We start from the raw sequence: 22,376 nt of genomic DNA, 5'->3' as shown, positions 1-22,376 counted from the left end.
AGCTATGTGAGGCTACCTATTCTACACAACTCCAAATGAGCTGAAACTTCACGGAGATTTTTTATGAAATATATAAGAAATATTGGAGCCAATAAGTACTAGAGGGGGCCCACCAGGTGGGCTCAACCCAGTTGGGCGCGCCAGGGAGCCCAGGCGTGCCCTGGTGGGTTGTGCCCTCCTCGGCCCACCTCTGGTGCCCCTCTTCTGGTATATAAGTCATTTTGACCTAGAAAAAAAATAAGGAGAGGACTTTCGGGACGAAGCCTCGTCGTCTCGAGGCGGAACTTGGGCAGGAGCACTTTTGCCCTCCGGTGGAGCGATTCCGCCAAGGGAACTTCCCTCCCGGAGGGGGAAATCATTGTCATTATCATCACCAACAACTCCCCCACCTTGTGGAGGGCAATCTCCACCAACATCTTCAACAACACCATCTCCTCTCAAACTCTAATTCATCTCTTGTGTTCAATCTTTGTACCGAAACTATAGATTAGTGCTTGTGGGTGACTAGTAGTGTTGATTACATCTTGTAGTTGATTACTATATGGTTTATTCGGTGGAAGATTATATGTTCAGATCCATTATGATATTTAATACCCCTCTGATCTTGAGCATGATTATCATTTGTGAGTAGTTACTTGTTGGGAAACGTAGCATGCAATTTCTAAAAAGTTCCTATGCTCACGCAAGATCTATCTAGGATATGCATAGCAACGAGGGGGAGAGTGTGTCTACGTACCCTTATAGACCAAAAGCGGAAGCATTTGACAACACGGTTGATGTAGTCGAACTTCTTCTAGCTCCGACCGATCAAGCACCGAACGTGCGACACCTCCGAGTTCTGCACACGTTCAACGCGATGACGTTCCTAGCCTTCTTGATCCAGCAAGGTGTCGAGGACATAGATGAGTTCCTTCAACATGATGGCGTGGTGACAGTGATGGTGAAGTGATCCACGCAGGGCTTTGCCTAAGCACCGCGAGAATATGACCGGGGGTGTAAACTGTGGAGGGGGGCGCCGCACATGGCTAACAATTGATGTTGTGTGTTCTAGGCGCCCCCTCCCCACATATATATATAGGTGGGAGGGGGAGGGAGCAGCAAGGGTGCACCCCAGGTAGGAGGAATCCTACTTGGGGTCCTCCGCAATTCGGCCTCCCCCCTTCCATATTTACCGGAGGAGGAAAAGCGAAGAGGAATGAGAGAAGGAAAGGGGGGGGGACGAACCCCCTCTTTCCCTTCTCCCACTCAGCCTCCTTCCTTGGGGGGGGGGCACCCCTTGTGGGCTGGTGTGCTCCCCTCCTATGGCCCATATGGCCCATATCTTTCCCTCGGGGGTTCCGGTAATCCCCCCGGTACTATGATAAATACCCGATACACTCCGGAACACTTCCGGTGTCCGAATACTATCATCCTATGTATCAATCTTTACCTCTCGACCATTCAGATCCGTATGTATTTTGCAAATTTCTATGTCTACAATGCTCTGCATGGATCTACTCTAGCTAATTGCTCCCACGTTCAATACGTATCTAGATTGAGACTTAGAGCCATCTAGATCAGTGTCAAATCTTGCATCGACGTAACTCTTTACGACAAACTCTTTGTCACCTCCATAACCGAGAAACATTTCCTTAGTCCTCTTTAAGGTAACTAAGGATAATTTTGACCGCTGTCCAGTGATCTAGTCCTGGATCACTATTGTACCCCTTGCCAAACTCATGGCAAGGTACACAACAGGTTTTGGTACGCAGCATGGCATACTTTATAGAACCTATGGCTCAGGCATAGGGAATGACTTTCATTCTCTCTTTATCTTCCGCCATGGTCGGGTTTTGAGTCTTTACTTAATGTCACACCTTACAATACAGGCAAGAACTCCTTCTTTGACTGATCCATTTTGAACTCCTTCAAAATCTTGTCAAGGTATGTACTCATTGAAAGTCTTATCAAGCGTCTTGATCTATCTTTATAGATCTTGATGCCCAATATGTAAATAGCTTCACCGAGATCTTCCAATGAAAAATCCTTATTCAAATATCCTTTTATGCTATCCAGAAATTCTACATCATTTCCAATCAACAATATGTCATCCACATATAATATCAGAAATGCTACAGAGCTCCCACTCACTTTCTTGTAAATACAGGCTTCACCATAAGTCTGTATAAAATCATATGCTTTGATCACCTTATCAAAGTGTATATTCCAACTCCGAGATGCTTGCACCAGTCCATAGATGGATCGCCGGAGTTTGCACACTTTGTTAGCACCTTTAGGATTGACAAAACCTTTTGGTTGCATCATATACAACTCTTCTTTAAGAAATCTATTAAGGAGTGCAGTTTTGACATCCATTTGCCAGATTTCATAAAATGCAGCAATTGCTAACATGATTCGGACAGACTTAAGCATCGCTACGAGTGAGAAAATCTCATTGTAGTCAACACCTTGAACTTGTCAAAAACCTTTTGCGACAAGTCAAGATTTTTAGATAGTAACACTACCATCAATGTCCGTCTTCCTCTTGAAGATCCATTTATTCTCAATAATTTGCCTATCATTGGGCAAGTCCACCAAAGTCCACACTTTGTTCTCATACATGGATCCTATCTCAGATTTCATGGCCTCAAGCCATATGTCAGAATCTGGGCTCATCATAGCTTCTTCATAGTTCGTAGGTTCGCCATGGTCTAATAACATGACTTCCAAGACAGGATTACCGTACCAATCTGGTGCGGAACGTGCTCTGTTCGACCTACGAGGTCTAGTACGTAGTAACTTGATCCGAAGTTTCATGATCGTCATCATTAGCTTCCTCTCTAGTTGGTGTAGGCATCATGGGAATGGATTTCACTGATGTGCTACTTTCCAATTCGAGAGAAGGTACAATTAACTCATCAAGTTGTACTTTCCTCCCACTAACTTCTTTCGAGAGAAACTCCTTCTCTAGAAAGGTTCCATTCTCGGCAACAAAGATCTTGCCTTCGGATCTGTGGTAGAAGGTGTACCTAATTGTTTCCTTAGGGTTTCCTATGAAGATGCACTTCTCCGATTTGGGTTCGAGCTTATTAGGTGGAAGCCTTTTGACATAAGTGTTGTAACCCCAAACTTTAAGAAACGACAGCTTAGGTTACTTGCCAAACCATAGTTTCATACGGTGTCGTCTCAACGGATTTAGACGGTGCCCTATTTAATGTGAATGCGGTTGTCTCTAATGCATAACCCCAAAACGATAGTGGTAAATCGGTAAGAGACATCATAGATCGCACCATATCTAATAAAGTACGGTTACGACATTCAGACACACCATTACGCTGTGGTGTTCCAGGTGGCGTGAGTTGTGAAACTATTCCACATTGTTTTAAATGAAGGCCAAACTCGTAACTCAAATATTCACCTCCGCGATCAGATCGTAGAAACTTTATTTTATTATTACGATGATTCTCCACTTCACTCTGAAATTCTTTAAACTTTACAAATGTTTCAGACTTGTGTTTCATCAAGTAGATATACCCATATCTGCTCAAATCATCTGTGAGGATCAGAAAATAGCGATACCCGCCGCGAGCTTCAACACTCATCGGACCGCATACATCGGTATGTATTATTTCCAATAAGTCCTTAGCTTGCTCCATTCTTCCGGAGAATGGAGTTTTAGTCATCTTGCCCATGAGGCATGGTTCGCAAGTATCAAATGATTCATAATCAAGTGATTCCAAAAGTCCATCTGCATGGAGTTTCTTCATGCGCTTTACACCAATATGACCTAAACGGCAGTGCCACAAATATGTTGCACTATCATTATCAACTTTGCATCTTTTGGCATCAATATTATGAATATGTGTATCAGCACAATCGAGATTCAACAAAAATAGGCCACTCTTCAAGGGTGCATGACCATAAAAGATATTACTCATATAAATAGAACAACCATTATTCTCGGATTTAAATGAATAACTGTCTCGCACTAAATAAGATCCAGATATAATGTTCATGCTCAACACTGGCACCAAATAACAATTATTCAGGTCTAAAACTAATCCCGAAGGTAGATGTAGAGGTAGTGTGCCGACGACGATCACATCGACCTTGGAACCATTTCCGACGCGCATCGTCATCTCGTCCTTTGCCAATCTTCGTTTAATCCGTAGCCCCTGTTTCGAGTTACAAATATGAGAAACTGAACCAGTACCAAATACCCAGGCGCTACTACGAGCATTAGTAAGGTACACATCAATAACATGTATATCAAACATACCTTTGTTCACTTTGCCATCCTTCTTATCCGCCAAATACTTGGGGTAGTTCCGCTTCTAGGGACCATTTCCTTTGCAGTAGAAGCACTCAGTTTCAGGCTTGGGTCCAGTTTTGGGCTTCTTCCCGAGAGTGACAACTTGCTTTCCATTATTCTTGAAGTTCCCTTTCTTTCCCTTGCCCTTTTTATTGAAACTAGTGGTCTTGTTAACCATCAACACTGGATGCTCTTTCTTGATTTCTACCTTCGCCGATTTTAGCATCGCAAAGAGCTTGGGAATCGTTTTCGTCATCCCTTGCATATTATAGTTCATCATGAAGTTCTAGTAACTTGGTGATAGTGACTAGAGAACTCTATCAATCACTATCTTATCTGGAAGATTAACTCCCACTTGATTCAAGAGATTGTAGTACCCAGACATTCTGAGTCTCACTGGCTGAGCTATTCTCCTCCATCTTGTAGGCAAAGTACTTGTTAGAGGTCTCATACCTCTCGACACGGGCATGAGTCTGAAATACCAATTTCAGCTCTTGGAACATCTCATATGCTCCGTGGTATTCAAAACATTTTTGAAGTCCCGGTTCTAAGCCGTAAAGCATGGCGCACTAAACTATTAAGTAGTCATCATACCGAGCTTGCCAACCGTTCATAACGTCTCCATCTGCTCCTGCAATAGGTCTGTCACCTAGCGATCCATCAAGGACATAATTCTTCTGTGCAGCAATGAGGATAAAGCTCAGATCACGGACCCTGTCCACATCATTTCTACTATCATCTTTCAACTTAGTTTTCTCTAGGAACATATCAAAAACATAGGGGAGCTAAAACGTGAGCTATTGATCTACAACATAATTTGTAAATACTATCAGGACTAAGTTCATGATAAATTAAGTTTGATTAATCAAATTACTTAAGATCACCCACTTAAATAGACATCCCTCAAGTCATCTAAGTGATACGTGATCCAAATCAACTAACCCATGTTCGATCATCATGCGAGATGGGGTAGTCATCAATGGTGAACATCTCTATGTTGATGATATCTACTATATGATTCACATTCTACCTTTCGGTCTCCAGTGTTCCAAGGTCATGTTTGTACATGATAGGCTCGTCAAGTTTAACCCGAGTATTCCGCATGTGCAAAACTGTCTTACACCCATTGTATGTGAACGTAGAGTCTATCACACCCGATCATCACGTGGTGTCTCAACACGATGAACTGTCGCAACGATGCATACTCAGGGAGAACGCTTCTACCTTGAAATTTTAGTTAAGGGATCATCTTATAATGCTACCACCGTACTAAGCAAAATAAGATGCATAAAAGATAAACATCACATGCAATCAAAATATGTGACATGATATGGCCATCATCACCTTGTGCTTTTGATCTCCATCTCCAAAGCGTCGTCATGATCTCCATCGTCACCGGCTCGACACCTTGATCTCCATCATAGCGTTGTGGTCATCTCGCCAATTGATACGTCCATTTTGCATCATGTTTTCCTACTGTTATTTATGATGTTTTTATGCATAATAATGCTTTTTTGGAGTAATTCTAATGCCTTTTCTCTCATAATATGCAAGGTACACACAAAGATGGACAATTTCGTCAGTTGGAAATCTAGACCTGGAAAAGCTACGCCAGGCCACCTATTCTACACAACTCCAAACAAGCTGAAACTTTACGGAGATTTTTTATGAAATATATGAGGAATATTGGAGCCAATAAGTACCAGAGGGGGCCCACCAGGTGGGCACAACCCACCTGGGCGCGGCAGGGAGCCCAGGCGCGCCCTGGTGGGTTGTGCTCCCCTCGGCCCACCTCCGGTGCCCATCTTCTGGTATATAAGTCATTTTGACCTATAAAAAATAAGGAGAGGACTTTCGGGACAGAGCACCACCGTCTCGAGGCGGAACTTGGGCAGGAGCACTTTTGCCCTCCGGCGGAGTGATTCCGCCGGGGGAACTTCCCTCCCGGAGGGGAAAATCATCGTCATCATCATCACCAACAACTCTCCCATCTTGGGGAGGGAAATCTACATAAACATCTTCAACAACACCATCTCATCTCAAACCCTAGTTCATCTCTTGTGTTCAATCTTTGTACCGGAACTATAGATTTGTGCTTGTGGGTGACTAGTAGTGTTGATTACATCTTGTAGTTTGATTACTATATGGTTTATTTGGTGGAAGATTATATGTTCAGATCCAATATGCTATTTAATACGCCTCTGATCTTGATCATGATTATCATTTGTGAGTAGTTACTTTTGTTCTTGAGGTCACGGGATAAATCATGTTGCCAGTAATCATGTGAACTTGATATGTGTTCGATATTTTGATAGTATGTATGTTGTGATTCCCTTAGTGGTGTCATGTGAACGTCGACTACATGACACTTCACCATATTTGGGCCTAAGGGGATGCATTGTGGAGTAGTTATTAGACGATGGGTTGCGAGAGTGACAGAAGCTTAAACCCTAGTTTATGCGCTATTCCGTAAGGGACCGATTGGATCCAAAAGTTTAATGCTATGGTTAGAATTTATTCTTAATACTTTTCTCGTAGTTGCGGATGCTTGCGAGAGGGTTAAACATAAGTAGGAGGTTTGTTCAAGTAAGAACAGCACCTAAGCACCGGTCCACCCACATATCAAATTATCAAAGTAGCGAACACGAATCGAACCAACATGATGAAAGTGACTAGATGAAATTCCTGTGTACCCTCAAGAACGCTTTGCTTACTATAAGAGATCGTTTTGGCCTGTCCTTTGCCTCAAAAGTATTGGGCTATCTTGCTGCACTTTTGTTACTATTATCGTTACTTGCTTGTTACAAATTATCTTGCTATCAAACTACTATGTTACTTACAATTTCAGCACTTGCACACATTACCTTGCTGAAAACCACTTGTCATTTCCTTCTGCTCCTCGTTAGGCTCGACACTCTTACTTAATGAAAAGAGCTACAATTGATCCCATATACTTGTGGGTCATCAAGGCTATTTTCTGGTGCCGTTGCCGGGGAGTGAAGCGCCTTTGGTAAGGAAACATTTATATAGTGTGCTGAAATTTACTGTCACTTGTTACTATGGAAAACAATCCTTTGAGGGGTTTCTTCGGGGTATCTTCACCTCGACCGGAACAACAATTAGCTACCCCTCAACCTACTGCACCTACTGAAAATATTGAATATGAAATTCATTCGGGTACGATAGAAGAACTGCTAGCTAATCCTTATGTAGGAGATGGAACTGAACATCCTGATATGCACTTGATATATGTGGAACAAATTTGTGGATTGTTTAAGCTTGCAGGTTTACCTAGAGATGAAGTTAAGGAGAAGGTTTTCCATTTATCTTTGAAGGGAAAAGCATTGCCATGGTATAGGCTACGCGATGATATTGGATCTTGGAATTGGAATCGATTGAAATTGGAGTTCCACCAAAAAAATTATCCCGTGCATCTAGTTCACCGTGATGGGAATTACATATATAATTTTTGGCCTCGTGAAGTAGAAAGTATCGCTCTAGCTTGGGGGAGGCTTAAGTCAATGTTATATTCATGCCCCAATCATTAGCTCTCAAGAGAAATTGTTATCCAGAATTTTTATGCTCGACTTTCTCATAATGATCGATCCATGCTTGATACTTCTTGTGCTGGTTCTTTTATAAAGAAAACTATTAAATTCCAGTGGGATCTTTTGGAATGAATTAAACGCAACCCTGAAGATTGGGAACTCGACGAAGGTAAAGAGTCAGGTATTAAGCTTAAATATGATTGTGTTAAATCTTTTATGAATACCGATGCTTTTCAAAAGTTTAGCACTAAATATGGACTTGACTCTGAGATAGTAGCCTCCTTTTGTGAATCATTTTCTACTCATGTTGATCTCCCTAAAGAGAAGTGGTTTAAATATCACCCACCTATTAAAAAAGAAATTAAAGAACCGGAACTAGCTAAAGAGGAAACTATACTTTATAATGTTGATCCAGTTGTTCCTACTGCTTATATTGAGAAACCACCTTTCCCTGTTAGGATAAAGGAACATGCTAAAGTTTCAACTGTGGTCAACAAAAGTTATATTAGAACACCTAAACCTGATGAACAAATTAAATTGCAATGGTTAAGGATCTCTTGCAAGAAAATATAGATGGGCATGTTATTTACTTCTGTAATGAAGCTACTAGAATTTCCAAACCCGATAAAATGGATAATCATAGACCCGTTGTTGGCATGCCCGTTGTCTCAGTTAAAAGAGGAGATCACTATTATCATGGTTTATGTGACATAGGTGCTAGCGTGAGTGCTATTCCCTTTACTTTATATCAAGAAATTATGAATGACATAGCACGCGCTGAAATTTAAGAAATAGATGCCACTATTAAACTTGCTAATAGACACACCATCACACCACTTGCGATTGTTCGATATGTTGAAGTCTTGTGTGGGAAAATAAAATACTCTACTGATTTTCTTGTTCTTGGTTCCCCACAAGATGACTTTTGTCCCATTATATTTGTTAGACCTTTCTTGAACACCGTTAGTGCTAAAATAGATTGTGAGAAACAAACTGTGGGTGTTAGTTTTGGTGATGAGTCTCATGAGTTTAATTTTTCCAAGTTTAGTAGAAAGCTGCATGAAAAAGAATTGCCTAGTAAGGATGAAATAATTGGTCTTGCTTCTATTGCTGTGCCTCCTACCGATCCACTAGAACAATATCTGCTAGACCATGAAAATGATTTACATATGCATGAAAGAAATGAAATTGATAAGATTTTCCTTGAACAATGTCTTCTGCTTAAACACAATTTTCCTATTGAAACTCTGGGAGGTCCTCCTCCACCTAAAGGTGATCATGTGTTTGAACTAAAACAATTGCCAGACACTTTGAAATATGCTCATCTTGATGAAAAGAAGATATATCCTGTTATTATTAGTGCTAACCTTTCAGAGCATGAAGAAGAAAGATTATTGAAAGTTCTAAGGAAGCACCAAGCTGCTATTGGATATACTCTTGATGATTTAAAGGGCATCAGTCCCACTCTATGCCAGCACAAGATTAATATGGAACCTGATGCTAAACCCGTGGTTGACCACCAACGTCGGTTAAATCCGAAAATGAAGGAAGTGGTAAGAATGAAAACATTAAAACTTATGGACGCAGGTATAATCTATCCTATAACTCATAGTAGATAGGTAAGTCATGTTCATTGTGTCCCTAAGAAAGGAGGTATTACTGTTGTTCGTAATGATAAGAATAAACTTATTCCACAAAGAATTGTTACAGGCTATAGAATGGTAATTGATTTTAGAAAATTAAACAAAGCAACTAGAAAAGATCCTTACCCCCCGCCTTTTATCGATCAAATGCTAGAAATATTATCTAAGCACACACATTTTTGCTTCCTTGATGGATACTCTGGTTTTTCACAAATACCTGTTTCTCAACCTAATCAAGAAAAGACTACTTTCACTTGTTCCTTTGGAACTTATGCTTATAGACGTATGCCTTTTGGTTTATACCACTACAAAAAAAGACACATCCGTGACATTTTGGGCCGCACGAATTTTTTCCTGTCATACTTATGACACTTCTATGACAATAATGTTGGGTATCGTGGCATAATATTAAAATTTTCCTACGCTCACCAAGATGCATCTATGGAGTCTACTAGCAACAAGGGGAAAGGAGTGCATCTACATACCCTTGTAGATCGCGAGCGGAAGCGTTCCAATGAACGTGGATGACGGAGTCGTACTCGCCGTGATCCAAATCACCGATGACCGAGTGCCGAACGGACGGCACCTACGCGTTCAACACACGTACGGTGCAGCGACGTCTCCTCCTTCTTGATCCAGCAAGGGGGAAGGAGAGGTTGATGGAGATCCAGCAGCACGACGGCGTGGTGGTGGATGTAGCGGGTCTCCGGCAGGGCTTCGCCGAGCTTCTGCGAGAGAGAGAGAGGTGTTGCAGGGGAGGAGGGAGGCGCCCAAGGCTGTAGTGTTGCTGCCCTCCCTCCCCCCCTTTATATAGGCCCCCTGGGGGGGGCGCCGGCCCTAGGAGATGGGATCTCAAGGGGGGGCGGCGGCCAAGGGGGGAAGGGGTTGCCTTGCCCCCCAAGGCAAGGGGGAACTCCCCCCTAGGGTTCCCAACCCTAGGCGCATGGGGGGAGGCCCAAGGGGGGCGCCCCAGCCCACTAGGGCTGGTTCCCTTCCACTTTCAGCCCACGGGGCCCTCCGGGATAGGTGGCCCCACCCGGTGGACCCCCGGGACCCTTCCGGTGGTCCCGGTACAATACCGGTAACCCCCGAAACTTTCCCGGTGGCCGAAACTGGACTTCCTATATATAATTCTTCACCTCCGGACCATTCCGGAACCTCTCGTGACGTCCGGGATCTCATCCGGGACTCCGAACAACTTTCGGGTTTCCGCATACATATATCTCTACAACCCTAGCGTCACCGGACCTTAAGTGTGTAGACCCTACGGGTTCGGGAGACATGCAGACATGACCGAGACGCCTCTCCGGTCAATAACCAACAGCGGGATCTGGATACCCATGTTGGCTCCCACATGTTCCACGATGATCTCATCGGATGAACCACGGTGTCGAGGATTCAATCAATCCCGTATGCAATTCCCTTTGTCAATCGGTATGTTACTTGCCCGAGATTCGATCGTCGGTATCCCAATACCTTGTTCAATCTCGTTACCGGCAAGTCTCTTTACTCGTACCGCAATGCATGATCCCGTGACTAACGCCTTAGTCACATTGAGCTCATTATGATGATGCATTACCGAGTGGGCCCAGAGATACCTCTCCGTCACACGGAGTGACAAATCCCAGTCTCGATCCGTGCCAACCCAACAGACACTTTCGGAGATACCCGTAGTGCACCTTTATAGTCACCCAGTTACGTTGTGACGTTTGGCACACCCAAAGCACTCCTACGGTATCCGGGAGTTGCACGATCTCATGGTCTAAGGAAAAGATACTTGACATTGGAAAAGCTCTAGCAAACGAAACTACACGATCTTTTATGCTATGCTTAGGATTGGGTCTTGTCCATCACATCATTCTCCTAATGATGTGATCCCGTTATCAATGACATCCAATGTCCATAGTCAGGAAACCATGACTATCTGTTGATCAACGAGCTAGTCAACTAGAGGCTTACTAGGGACACGTTGTGGTCTATGTATTCACACATGTATTACGATTTCCGGACAATACAATTATAGCATGAATAATAGACAATTATCATGAACAAAGAAATATAATAATAACCATTTATTATTGCCTCTAGGGCATATTTCCAACAGTCTCCCACTTGCACTAGAGTCAATAATCTAGTTACATTGTGATGAATCGAACACCCATTGCGTCCTGGTGTTGATCATGTTTTGCCCTAGGGAGAGGTTTAGTCAACGGATCTGCTACATTCAGGTCCGTATGTACTTTACAAATATCTATGTCTCCATTTTGAACACTTTCACGAATGGAGTTGAAGCGACGCTTGATATGCCTGGTCTTCCTGTGAAACCTGGGCTCCTTCGCAAGGGCAATAGCTCCAGTGTTGTCACAGAAGAGAGTCATCGGGCCCGACGCATTGGGAATCACCCCTAGGTCGGTAATGAACTCCTTCATCCAGACTGCTTCCTGTGCTGCCTCCGAGGCTGCCATGTACTCCGCTTCACATGTAGATCCCGCCACGACGCTTTGCTTGCAACTGCACCAGCTTACTGCTCCTCCATTCAAAATATACACGTATCCGGTCTGTGACTTCGAGTCATCCAGATCTGTGTCGAAGCTAGCGTCGACGTAACCCTTTACGACGAGCTCTTCGTCACCTCCATAAACGAGAAACATATCCTTAGTCCTCTTCAGGTACTTCAGGATATTCTTGACCGCTGTCCAGTGTTCCTTGCCGGGATTACTTTGGTACCTTCCTACCAAACTTACGGCAAGGTTTACATCAGGTCTGGTACACAGCATGGCATACATAATAGACCCTATGGCCGAGGCATAGGGGATGACACTCATCTCTTCTATATCTTCTGCCGTGGTCGGGCATTGAGCCGTGCTCAATTGCACACCTTGCAATACAGGCAAGAACCCCTTCTTGGACTGATCCATACTGAACTTCTTCAATATCTTGTCAAGGTATGTACTCTGTGAAAGACCAATGAGGCGTCTTGATCTATCTCTATAGATCTTGATGCCTAATATATAAGCAGCTTCTCCAAGGTCCTTCATTGAAAAACACTTATTCAAATAGGCCTTTATACTTTCCAAGAATTCTATATCATTTCCCATCAATAGTATGTCATCCACATATAATATGAGAAATGCTACAGAGCTCCCACTCACTTTCTTGTAAACACAGGCTTCTCCATAAGTCTGTGTAAACCCAAACGCTTTGATCATCTCATCAAAGCGAATGTTCCAACTCCGAGATGCTTGCACCAGCCCATAGATTGAGCGCTGGAGCTTGCATACTTTGTTAGCATTCTTAGGATCGACAAAACCTTCCGGCTGCATCATATACAACTCTTCCTTAAGGAAGCCGTTAAGGAATGCCGTTTTGACGTCCATCTGCCATATCTCATAATCATAGTATGCGGCAATTGCTAACATGATTCGGACGGACTTCAGCTTCGCTACGGGTGAGAAAGTCTCATCGTAGTCAACCCCTTGAACTTGTCGATAACCCTTAGCGACAAGTCGAGCTTTGTAGATGGTCACATTACCATCTGCGTCCGTCTTCTTCTTAAAGATCCATTTGTTTTCTATGGCTCGCCGCTCATCGGGCAAGTCAGTCAAAGTCCATACTTTGTTTTCATACATGGATTCTATCTCGGATTTCATGGCTTCTAGCCATTTGTCGGAATCCGGGCCCGCCATCGCTTCTTCATAGTTCGAAGGTTCACCGTTGTCTAACAACATGATTTCCAGGACAGGGTTGCCGTACCACTCTGGTGCGGAACGTGTCCTTGTGGACCTACGAAGTTCAGTAACTTGATCCGAAGCTTCATGATCATCATCATTAACTTCCTCCCCAGTCGGTGTAGGCACCACAGGAACATTTTCCCGCGCTGCGCTACTTTCCGGTTCGGAAGGGGTGACTATCACCTCATCAAGTTCCACTTTCCTCCCACTCAATTCTTTCGAGAGAAACTCCTTCTCCAGAAAGGACCCGTTCTTGGCAACGAAGATCTTGCCTTCGGATCTGAGGTAGAAGGTATACCCAATAGTTTCCTTAGGGTATCCTATGAAGACGCATTTTTCCGATTTGGGTTCGAGCTTTTCAGGTTGAAGTTTCTTGACATAAGCATCGCATCCCCAAACTTTTAGAAACGACAGCTTAGGTTTCTTCCCAAACCATAATTCATACGGTGTCGTCTCAACGGATTTCGACGGAGCCCTATTTAAAGTGAATGCGGCAGTCTCTAAAGCATAACCCCAAAATGAGAGCGGTAAATCGGTAAGAGACATCATAGATCGCACCATATCCAATAGAGTGCGATTACGACGTTCGGACACACCATTTCTCTGAGGTGTTCCAGGCGGCGTGAGTTGTGAAACTATTCCACATTTCCTTAAGTGTGTACCAAATTCGTGACTTAAATATTCTCCACCACGATCTGATCGTAAGAATTTTATTTTCCTGTCACGTTGATTCTCAACTTCACTCTGAAATTCCTTGAACTTTTCAAAGGTTTCAGACTTGTGTTTCATTAGGTAGACATACCCATATCTACTTAAATCATCAGTGAGAGTGAGAACATAACGATATCCTCCGCGAGCCTCAACACTCATTGGACCACACACATCGGTATGTATGATTTCCAATAAGTTGGTTGCTCGCTCCATTGTTCCGGAGAACGGAGTCTTGGTCATCTTACCCATGAGGCATGGTTCGCACGTGTCAAATGATTCGTAATCAAGAGACTCCAAAAGTCCATCTGCATGGAGCTTCTTCATGCGCTTGACACCAATGTGACCAAGGCGGCAGTGCCACAAGTATGTGGGACTATCGTTATCAACTTTACATCTTTTGGTATTCACACTATGAACATGTGTAACATCACGTTCGAGATTCATCAAAAATAAACCATTGACCAGCGGGGCATGACCATAAAACATATCTCTCAAATAAATAGAACAACCATTATTCTCGGATTTAAATGAGTAGCCATCTCGAATTAAACGAGATCCAGATACAATGTTCATGCTCAAAGCTGGCACTAAATAACAATTATTGAGGTTTAAAACTAATCCCGTGGGTAGATGCAGAGGTAGCGTGCCGACGGCGATCACATCGACCTTGGAACCATTCCCGACGCGCATCGTCACCTCGTCCTTCGCCAGTCTCCGTTTATTCCGTAGTTCCTGTTTTGAGTTACAAATATGAGCAACCGCACCGGTATCAAATACCCAGGAGCTACTACGAGTACTGGTAAGGTACACATCAATTACTTGTATATCACATATACCTTGGGTGTTGCCGGCCTTCTTCTTGTCCGCTAAGTATTTGGGGCAGTTCCGCTTCCAGTGACCACTTCCCTTGCAATAAAAGCACTCAGTCTCGGGCTTGGGTCCATTCTTTGACTTCTTCCCAGTAACTGGTTTACCGGGCGCGGCAACTCCCTTGCCGTCCTTCTTGAAGTTCTTCTTACCCTTGCCCTTCTTGAACTTAGTGGTTTTATTCACCATCAACACTTGATGTTCTTTTCTGATCTCCCCTTCCGCTGATTTCAGCATTGAATATACCTCGGGAATGGTCTTTTCCATCCCCTGCATATTGTAGTTCATCACAAAGCTCTTGTAGCTTGGTGGAAGCGACTGGAGGATTCTGTCAATGACCGCGTCATCCGGGAGATTAACTCCCAGCTGAGACAAGCGGTTGTGCAACCCAGACATTCTGAGTATGTGCTCACTAACAGAACTGTTCTCCTCCATTTTACAGCTGAAGAACTTGTCGGAGACATCATATCTCTCGACCCGGGCATGAGCTTGAAAAACCAGTTTCAGCTCCTCGAACATCTCATATGCTCCATGTTTCTCAAAACGCTTTTGGAGACCCGGTTCTAAGCTGTAAAGCATGCCGCACTGAACGAGGGAGTAATCATCAGCACGCTGCTGCCAAGCGTTCATAACGTCTTGGTTCTCTGGGATTGGTGCTTCACCTAGCGGTGCTTCTAAGACATAATCTTTCTTGGCTACTATGAGGATGAGCCTCAGGTTCCGGACCCAGTCCGTATAGTTGCTGCCATCATCTTTCAGCTTGGTTTTCTCTAGGAACGCGTTGAAATTGAGGACAACGTTGGCCATTTGATCTACAATACATAGTGTAAAGATTTTAGACTAAGTTCATGATAATTAAGTTCATCTAATCAAATTATTTAATGAACTCCCACTCAGATAGACATCCCTCTAGTCATCTAAGTGAAACATGATCCGAGTTAACTAGGCCGTGTCCGATCATCACGTGAGACGGACTAGTCAAGATCGGTGAACATCTCCATGTTGATCGTATCTTCTATACGACTCATGCTCGACCTTTCGGTCCTCCGTGTTCCGAGGCCATGTCTGTACATGCTAGGCTCGTCAAGTCAACCTAAGTGTATTGCGTGTGTTCCGAGGCCATGTCTGTACATGCTAGGCTCGTCAACACCCGTTGTATTCGAACGTTAGAATCTATCACACCCGATCATCACGTGGTGCTTCGAAACAACGAACCTTCGCAACGGTGCACAGTTAGGGTGAACACTTTCTTGAAATTATTATAAGGGATCATCTTACTTACTACCGTCGTTCTAAGCAAATAAGATGCAAAAACATGATAAACATCACATGCAATCAAATAGTGACATGATATGGCCAATATCATCATGCTCCTTTGATCTCCATCTTCGGGGCACCATGATCATCTTCGTCACCGGCATGACACCATGATCTCCATCATCATGATCTCCATCATTGTGTCTTCATGAAGTCGTCACGCCAACGATTACTTCTACTTCTATGGCTAACGCGTTTAGCAACAAAGTAAAGTAATTTACATGGCGTTATTCAATGACACGCAGGTCATGCAAAATAATAAAGACAACTCCTATGGCTCCTGCCGGTTGTCATACTCATCGACATGCAAGTCGTGATTCCTATTACAAGAATATGATCAATCTCATACATCACATATATCATTCATCACATCTTCTGGCCATATCACATCACATAGCACTTGCTGCAAAAACAAGTTAGACGTCCTCTAATTGTTGTTGCAAGTTTTTACGTGGTTTGTAGGTTTCTAGCAAGAACGTTTCTTACCTACGTATGACCACAACGTGATTTGCCAATTTCTATTTACCCTTCATAAGGACCCTTTTCATCGAATCCGTTCCGACTAAAGTAGGAGAGACAGACACCCGCTAGCCACCTTATGCAACTAGTGCATGTCAGTCGGTGGAACCTGTCTCACGTAAGCGTACGTGTAAGGTCGGTCCGGGCCGCTTCATCCTACAATGCCGCCGAAACAAGAAACGACTAGTAGCGGCAAGAAGAATTGGCAAACTCAACGCCCACAACTGCTTTGTGTTCTACTCGTGCATAGTAACTACGCATAGGCCTGGCTCATGATGCCACTGTTGGGAATCGTAGCATAATTTTAAAATTTTCCTACGCTCACCAAGATGCATCTATGGAGTCTACTAGCAACGAGGGGAAAGGAGTGCATCTACATACCCTTGTAGATCGCGAGCGGAAGCGTTCCAATGAACGTGGATGACGGAGTCGTACTCGCCGTGATCCAAATCACCGATGACCGAGTGCCGAACGGACGGCACCTCCGCGTTCAACACACGTACGGTGCAGCGACGTCTCCTCCTTCTTGATCCAGCAAGGGGGAAGGAGAGGTTGATGGAGATCCAGCAGCACGACGGCGTGGTGGTGGATGTAGCGGGTCTCCGCAGGGCTTCGCCGAGCTTCTACGAGAGAGAGAGAGGTGTTGCAGGGGAGGAGGGAGGCGCCCAAGGCTGTTGTGTGCTGCCCTCCCTCCCCCCCTTTATATAGGCCCCTGGGGGGTGCGCCAGCCCCAGGAGATGGGATCTCAAGGGGGGGCGGCGGCCAAAGGGGGGAAGGGGTTGCCTTGCCCCCCAAGGCAAGGGGGAACTCCCCCCCTAGGGTTCCCAACCCTAGGCGCATGGGGGGAGGCCCAAGGGGGGCGCCCCAGCCCACTAGGGGCTGGTTCCCTTCCACTTTCAGCCCACGGGGCCCTCCGGGACAGGTGGCCCCACCCGGTGGACCCCCGGGACCCTTCCGGTGGTCCCGGTACAATACCGGTAACCCCCGAAACTTTCCCGGTGGCCGAAACTGGACTTCCTATATATAATTCTTCACCTCCGGACCATTCCGGAACCTCTCGTGACGTCCGGGATCTCATCCGGGACTCCGAACAACTTTCGGGTTTCCGCATACATATATCTCTACAACCCTAGCGTCACCGGACCTTAAGTGTGTAGACCCTACGGGTTCGGGAGACATGCAGACATGACCGAGACGCCTCTCCGGTCAATAACCAACAGCGGGATCTGGATACCCATGTTGGCTCCCACATGTTCCACGATGATCTCATCGGATGAACCACGGTGTCGAGGATTCAATCAATCCCGTATGCAATTCCCTTTGTCAATCGGTATGTTACTTGCCCGAGATTCGATCGTCGGTATCCCAATACCTTGTTCAATCTCGTTACCGGCAAGTCTCTTTACTCGTACCGCAATGCATGATCCCGTGACTAACGCCTTAGTCACATTGAGCTCATTATGATGATGCATTACCGAGTGGGCCCAGAGATACCTCTCCGTCACACGGAGTGACAAATCCCAGTCTCGATCCGTGCCAACCCAACAGACACTTTCGGAGATACCCGTAGTGCACCTTTATAGTCACCCAGTTACGTTGTGACGTTTGGCACACCCAAAGCACTCCTACGGTATCCGGGAGTTGCACGATCTCATGGTCTAAGGAAAAGATACTTGACATTGGAAAAGCTCTAGCAAACGAAACTACACGATCTTTTATGCTATGCTTAGGATTGGGTCTTGTCCATCACATCATTCTCCTAATGATGTGATCCCGTTATCAATGACATCCAATGTCCATAGTCAGGAAACCATGACTATCTGTTGATCAACGAGCTAGTCAACTAGAGGCTTACTAGGGACAGGTTGTGGTCTATGTATTCACACATGTATTACGATTTCCGGACAATACAATTATAGCATGAATAATAGACAATTACCATGAACAAAGAAATATAATAATAACCATTTATTATTGCCTCTAGGGCATATTTCCAACAGTCTCCCACTTGCACTAGAGTCAATAATCTAGTTACATTGTGATGAATCGAACACCCATTGCGTCCTGGTGTTGATCATGTTTTGCCCTAGGGAGAGGTTTAGTCAACGGATCTGCTACATTCAGGTCCGTGTGTACTTTACAAATATCTATGTCTCCATTTTGAACACTTTCACGAATGGAGTTGAAGCGACGCTTGATATGCCTGGTCTTCCTGTGAAACCTGGGCTCCTTCGCAAGGGCAATAGCTCCAGTGTTGTCACAGAAGAGAGTCATTGGGCCCGACGCATTGGGAATCACCCCTAGGTCGGTAATGAACTCCTTCATCCAGACTGCTTCCTGTGCTGCCTCCGAGGCTGCCATGTACTCCGCTTCACATGTAGATCCCGCCACGACGCTTTGCTTGCAACTGCACCAGCTTACTGCTCCTCTATTCAAAATATACACGTATCCGGTCTGTGACTTCGAGTCATCCAGATCTGTGTCGAAGCTAGCGTCGACGTAACCCTTTACGACGAGCTCTTCGTCACCTCCATAAACGAGAAACATATCCTTAGTCCTCTTCAGGTACTTCAGGATATTCTTGACCGCTGTCCAGTGTTCCTTGCCGGGATTACTTTGGTACCTTCCTACCAAACTTACGGCAAGGTTTACATCAGGTCTGGTACACAGCATGGCATACATAATAGACCCTATGGCCGAGGCATAGGGGATGACACTCATCTCTTCTATATCTTCTGCCGTGGTCGGGCATTGAGCCGTGCTCAATTGCACACCTTGCAATACAGGCAAGAACCCCTTCTTGGACTGATCCATATTGAACTTCTTCAATATCTTGTCAAGGTATGTACTCTGTGAAAGACCAATGAGGCGTCTTGATCTATCTCTATAGATCTTGATGCCTAATATATAAGCAGCTTCTCCAAGGTCCTTCATTGAAAAACACTTATTCAAATAGGCCTTTATACTTTCCAAGAATTCTATATCATTTCCCATCAATAGTATGTCATCCACATATAATATGAGAAATGCTACAGAGCTCCCACTCACTTTCTTGTAAACACAGGCTTCTCCATAAGTCTGTGTAAACCCAAACGCTTTGATCATCTCATCAAAGCGAATGTTCCAACTCCGAGATGCTTGCACCAGCCCATAGATTGAGCGTTGGAGCTTGCATACTTTGTTAGCATTCTTAGGATCGACAAAACCTTCCGGCTGCATCATATACAACTCTTCCTTAAGGAAGCCGTTAAGGAATGCCGTTTTGACGTCCATCTGCCATATCTCATAATCATAGTATGCGGCAATTGCTAACATGATTCGGACGGACTTCAGCTTCGCTACGGGTGAGAAAGTCTCATCGTAGTCAACCCCTTGAACTTGTCGATAACCCTTAGCGACAAGTCGAGCTTTGTAGATGGTCACATTACCATCTGCGTCCGTCTTCTTCTTAAAGATCCATTTGTTTTCTATGGCTCGCCGCTCATCGGGCAAGTCAGTCAAAGTCCATACTTTGTTTTCATACATGGATTCTATCTCGGATTTCATGGCTTCTAGCCATTTGTCGGAATCCGGGCCCGCCATCGCTTCTTCATAGTTCGAAGGTTCACCGTTGTCTAACAACATGATTTCCAGGACAGGGTTGCCGTACCACTCTGGTGCGGAACGTGTCCTTGTGGACCTACGAAGTTCAGCAACTTGATCTGAAGCTTCATGATCATCATCATTAACTTCCTCCCCAGTCGGTGTAGGCACCACAGGAACATTTTCCCGCGCTGCGCTACTTTCCGGTTCGGAAGGGGTGACTATCACCTCATCAAGTTCCACTTTCCTCCCACTCAATTCTTTCGAGAGAAACTCCTTCTCTAGAAAGGACCCGTTCTTGGCAACGAAGATCTTGCCTTCGGATCTGAGGTAGAAGGTATACCCAATAGTTTCCTTAGGGTATCCTATGAAGACGCATTTTTCCGATTTGGGTTCGAGCTTTTCAGGTTGAAGTTTCTTGACATAAGCATCGCATCCCCAAACTTTTAGAAACGACAGCTTAGGTTTCTTCCCAAACCATAATTCATACGGTGTCGTCTCAACGGATTTAGACGGTGCCCTATTTAAAGTGAATGCGGCAGTCTCTAAAGCATAACCCCAAAATGAGAGCGGTAAATCGGTAAGAGACATCATAGATCGCACCATATCCAATAGAGTGCGATTACGACGTTCGGACACACCATTTCTCTGAGGTGTTCCAGGCGGCGTGAGTTGTGAAACTATTCCACATTTCCTTAAGTGTGTACCAAATTCGTGACTTAAATATTCTCCACCACGATCTGATCGTAAGAATTTTATTTTCCTGTCACGTTGATTCTCAACCTCACTCTGAAATTCCTTGAACTTTTCAAAGGTTTCAGACTTGTGTTTCATTAGGTAGACATACCCATATCTACTTAAATCATCAGTGAGAGTGAGAACATAACGATATCCTCCGCGAGCCTCAACACTCATTGGACCACACACATCGGTATGTATGATTTCCAATAAGTTGGTTGCTCGCTCCATTGTTCCGGAGAACGGAGTCTTGGTCATCTTACCCATGAGGCATGGTTCGCACGTGTCAAATGATTCGTAATCAAGAGACTCCAAAAGTCCATCTGCATGGAGCTTCTTCATGCGCTTGACACCAATGTGACCAAGGCGGCAGTGCCACAAGTATGTGGGACTATCGTTATCAACTTTACATCTTTTGGTATTCACACTATGAACATGTGTAACATCACGTTCGAGATTCATCAAAAATAAACCATTGACCAGCGGGGCATGACCATAAAACATATCTCTCAAATAAATAGAACAACCATTATTCTCAGATTTAAATGAGTAGCCATCTCGAATTAAACGAGATCCAGATACAATGTTCATGCTCAAAGCTGGCACTAAATAACAATTATTGAGGTTTAAAACTAATCCCGTGGGTAGATGCAGAGGTAGCGTGCCGACGGCGATCACATCGACCTTGGAACCATTCCCGACGCGCATCGTCACCTCGTCCTTCGCCAGTCTCCGTTTATTCCGTAGTTCCTGTTTTGAGTTACAAATATGAGCAACCGCACCGGTATCAAATACCCAGGAGCTACTACGAGTACTGGTAAGGTACACATCAATTACTTGTATATCACATATACCTTGGGTGTTGCCGGCCTTCTTCTTGTCCGCTAAGTATTTGGGGCAGTTCCGCTTCCAGTGACCACTTCCCTTGCAATAAAAGCACTCAGTCTCGGGCTTGGGTCCATTCTTTGACTTCTTCCCGGTAACTGGCTTACCGGGCGCGGCAACTCCCTTGCCGTCCTTCTTGAAGTTCTTCTTACCCTTGCCCTTCTTGAACTTAGTGGTTTTATTCACCATCAACACTTGATGTTCTTTTCTGATCTCTACCTCAGCTGATTTCAGCATTGAATATACCTCGGGAATGGTCTTTTCCATCCCCTGCATATTGTAGTTCATCACAAAGCTCTTGTAGCTTGGTGGAAGCGACTGGAGGATTCTGTCAATGACCGCGTCATCCGGGAGATTAACTCCCAGCTGAGACAAGCGGTTGTGCAACCCAGACATTCTGAGTATGTGCTCACTAACAGAACTGTTCTCCTCCATTTTACAGCTGAAGAACTTGTCGGAGACATCATATCTCTCGACCCGGGCATGAGCTTGAAAAACCAGTTTCAGCTCCTCGAACATCTCATATGCTCCATGTTTCTCAAAA

This window comes from Triticum aestivum, chromosome 2D, assembly GCF_018294505.1.
Source record: "Triticum aestivum cultivar Chinese Spring chromosome 2D, IWGSC CS RefSeq v2.1, whole genome shotgun sequence".
NCBI lineage: Eukaryota > Viridiplantae > Streptophyta > Magnoliopsida > Poales > Poaceae > Triticum > Triticum aestivum.
Note: the sequence above shows the minus strand (reverse complement) of the source record.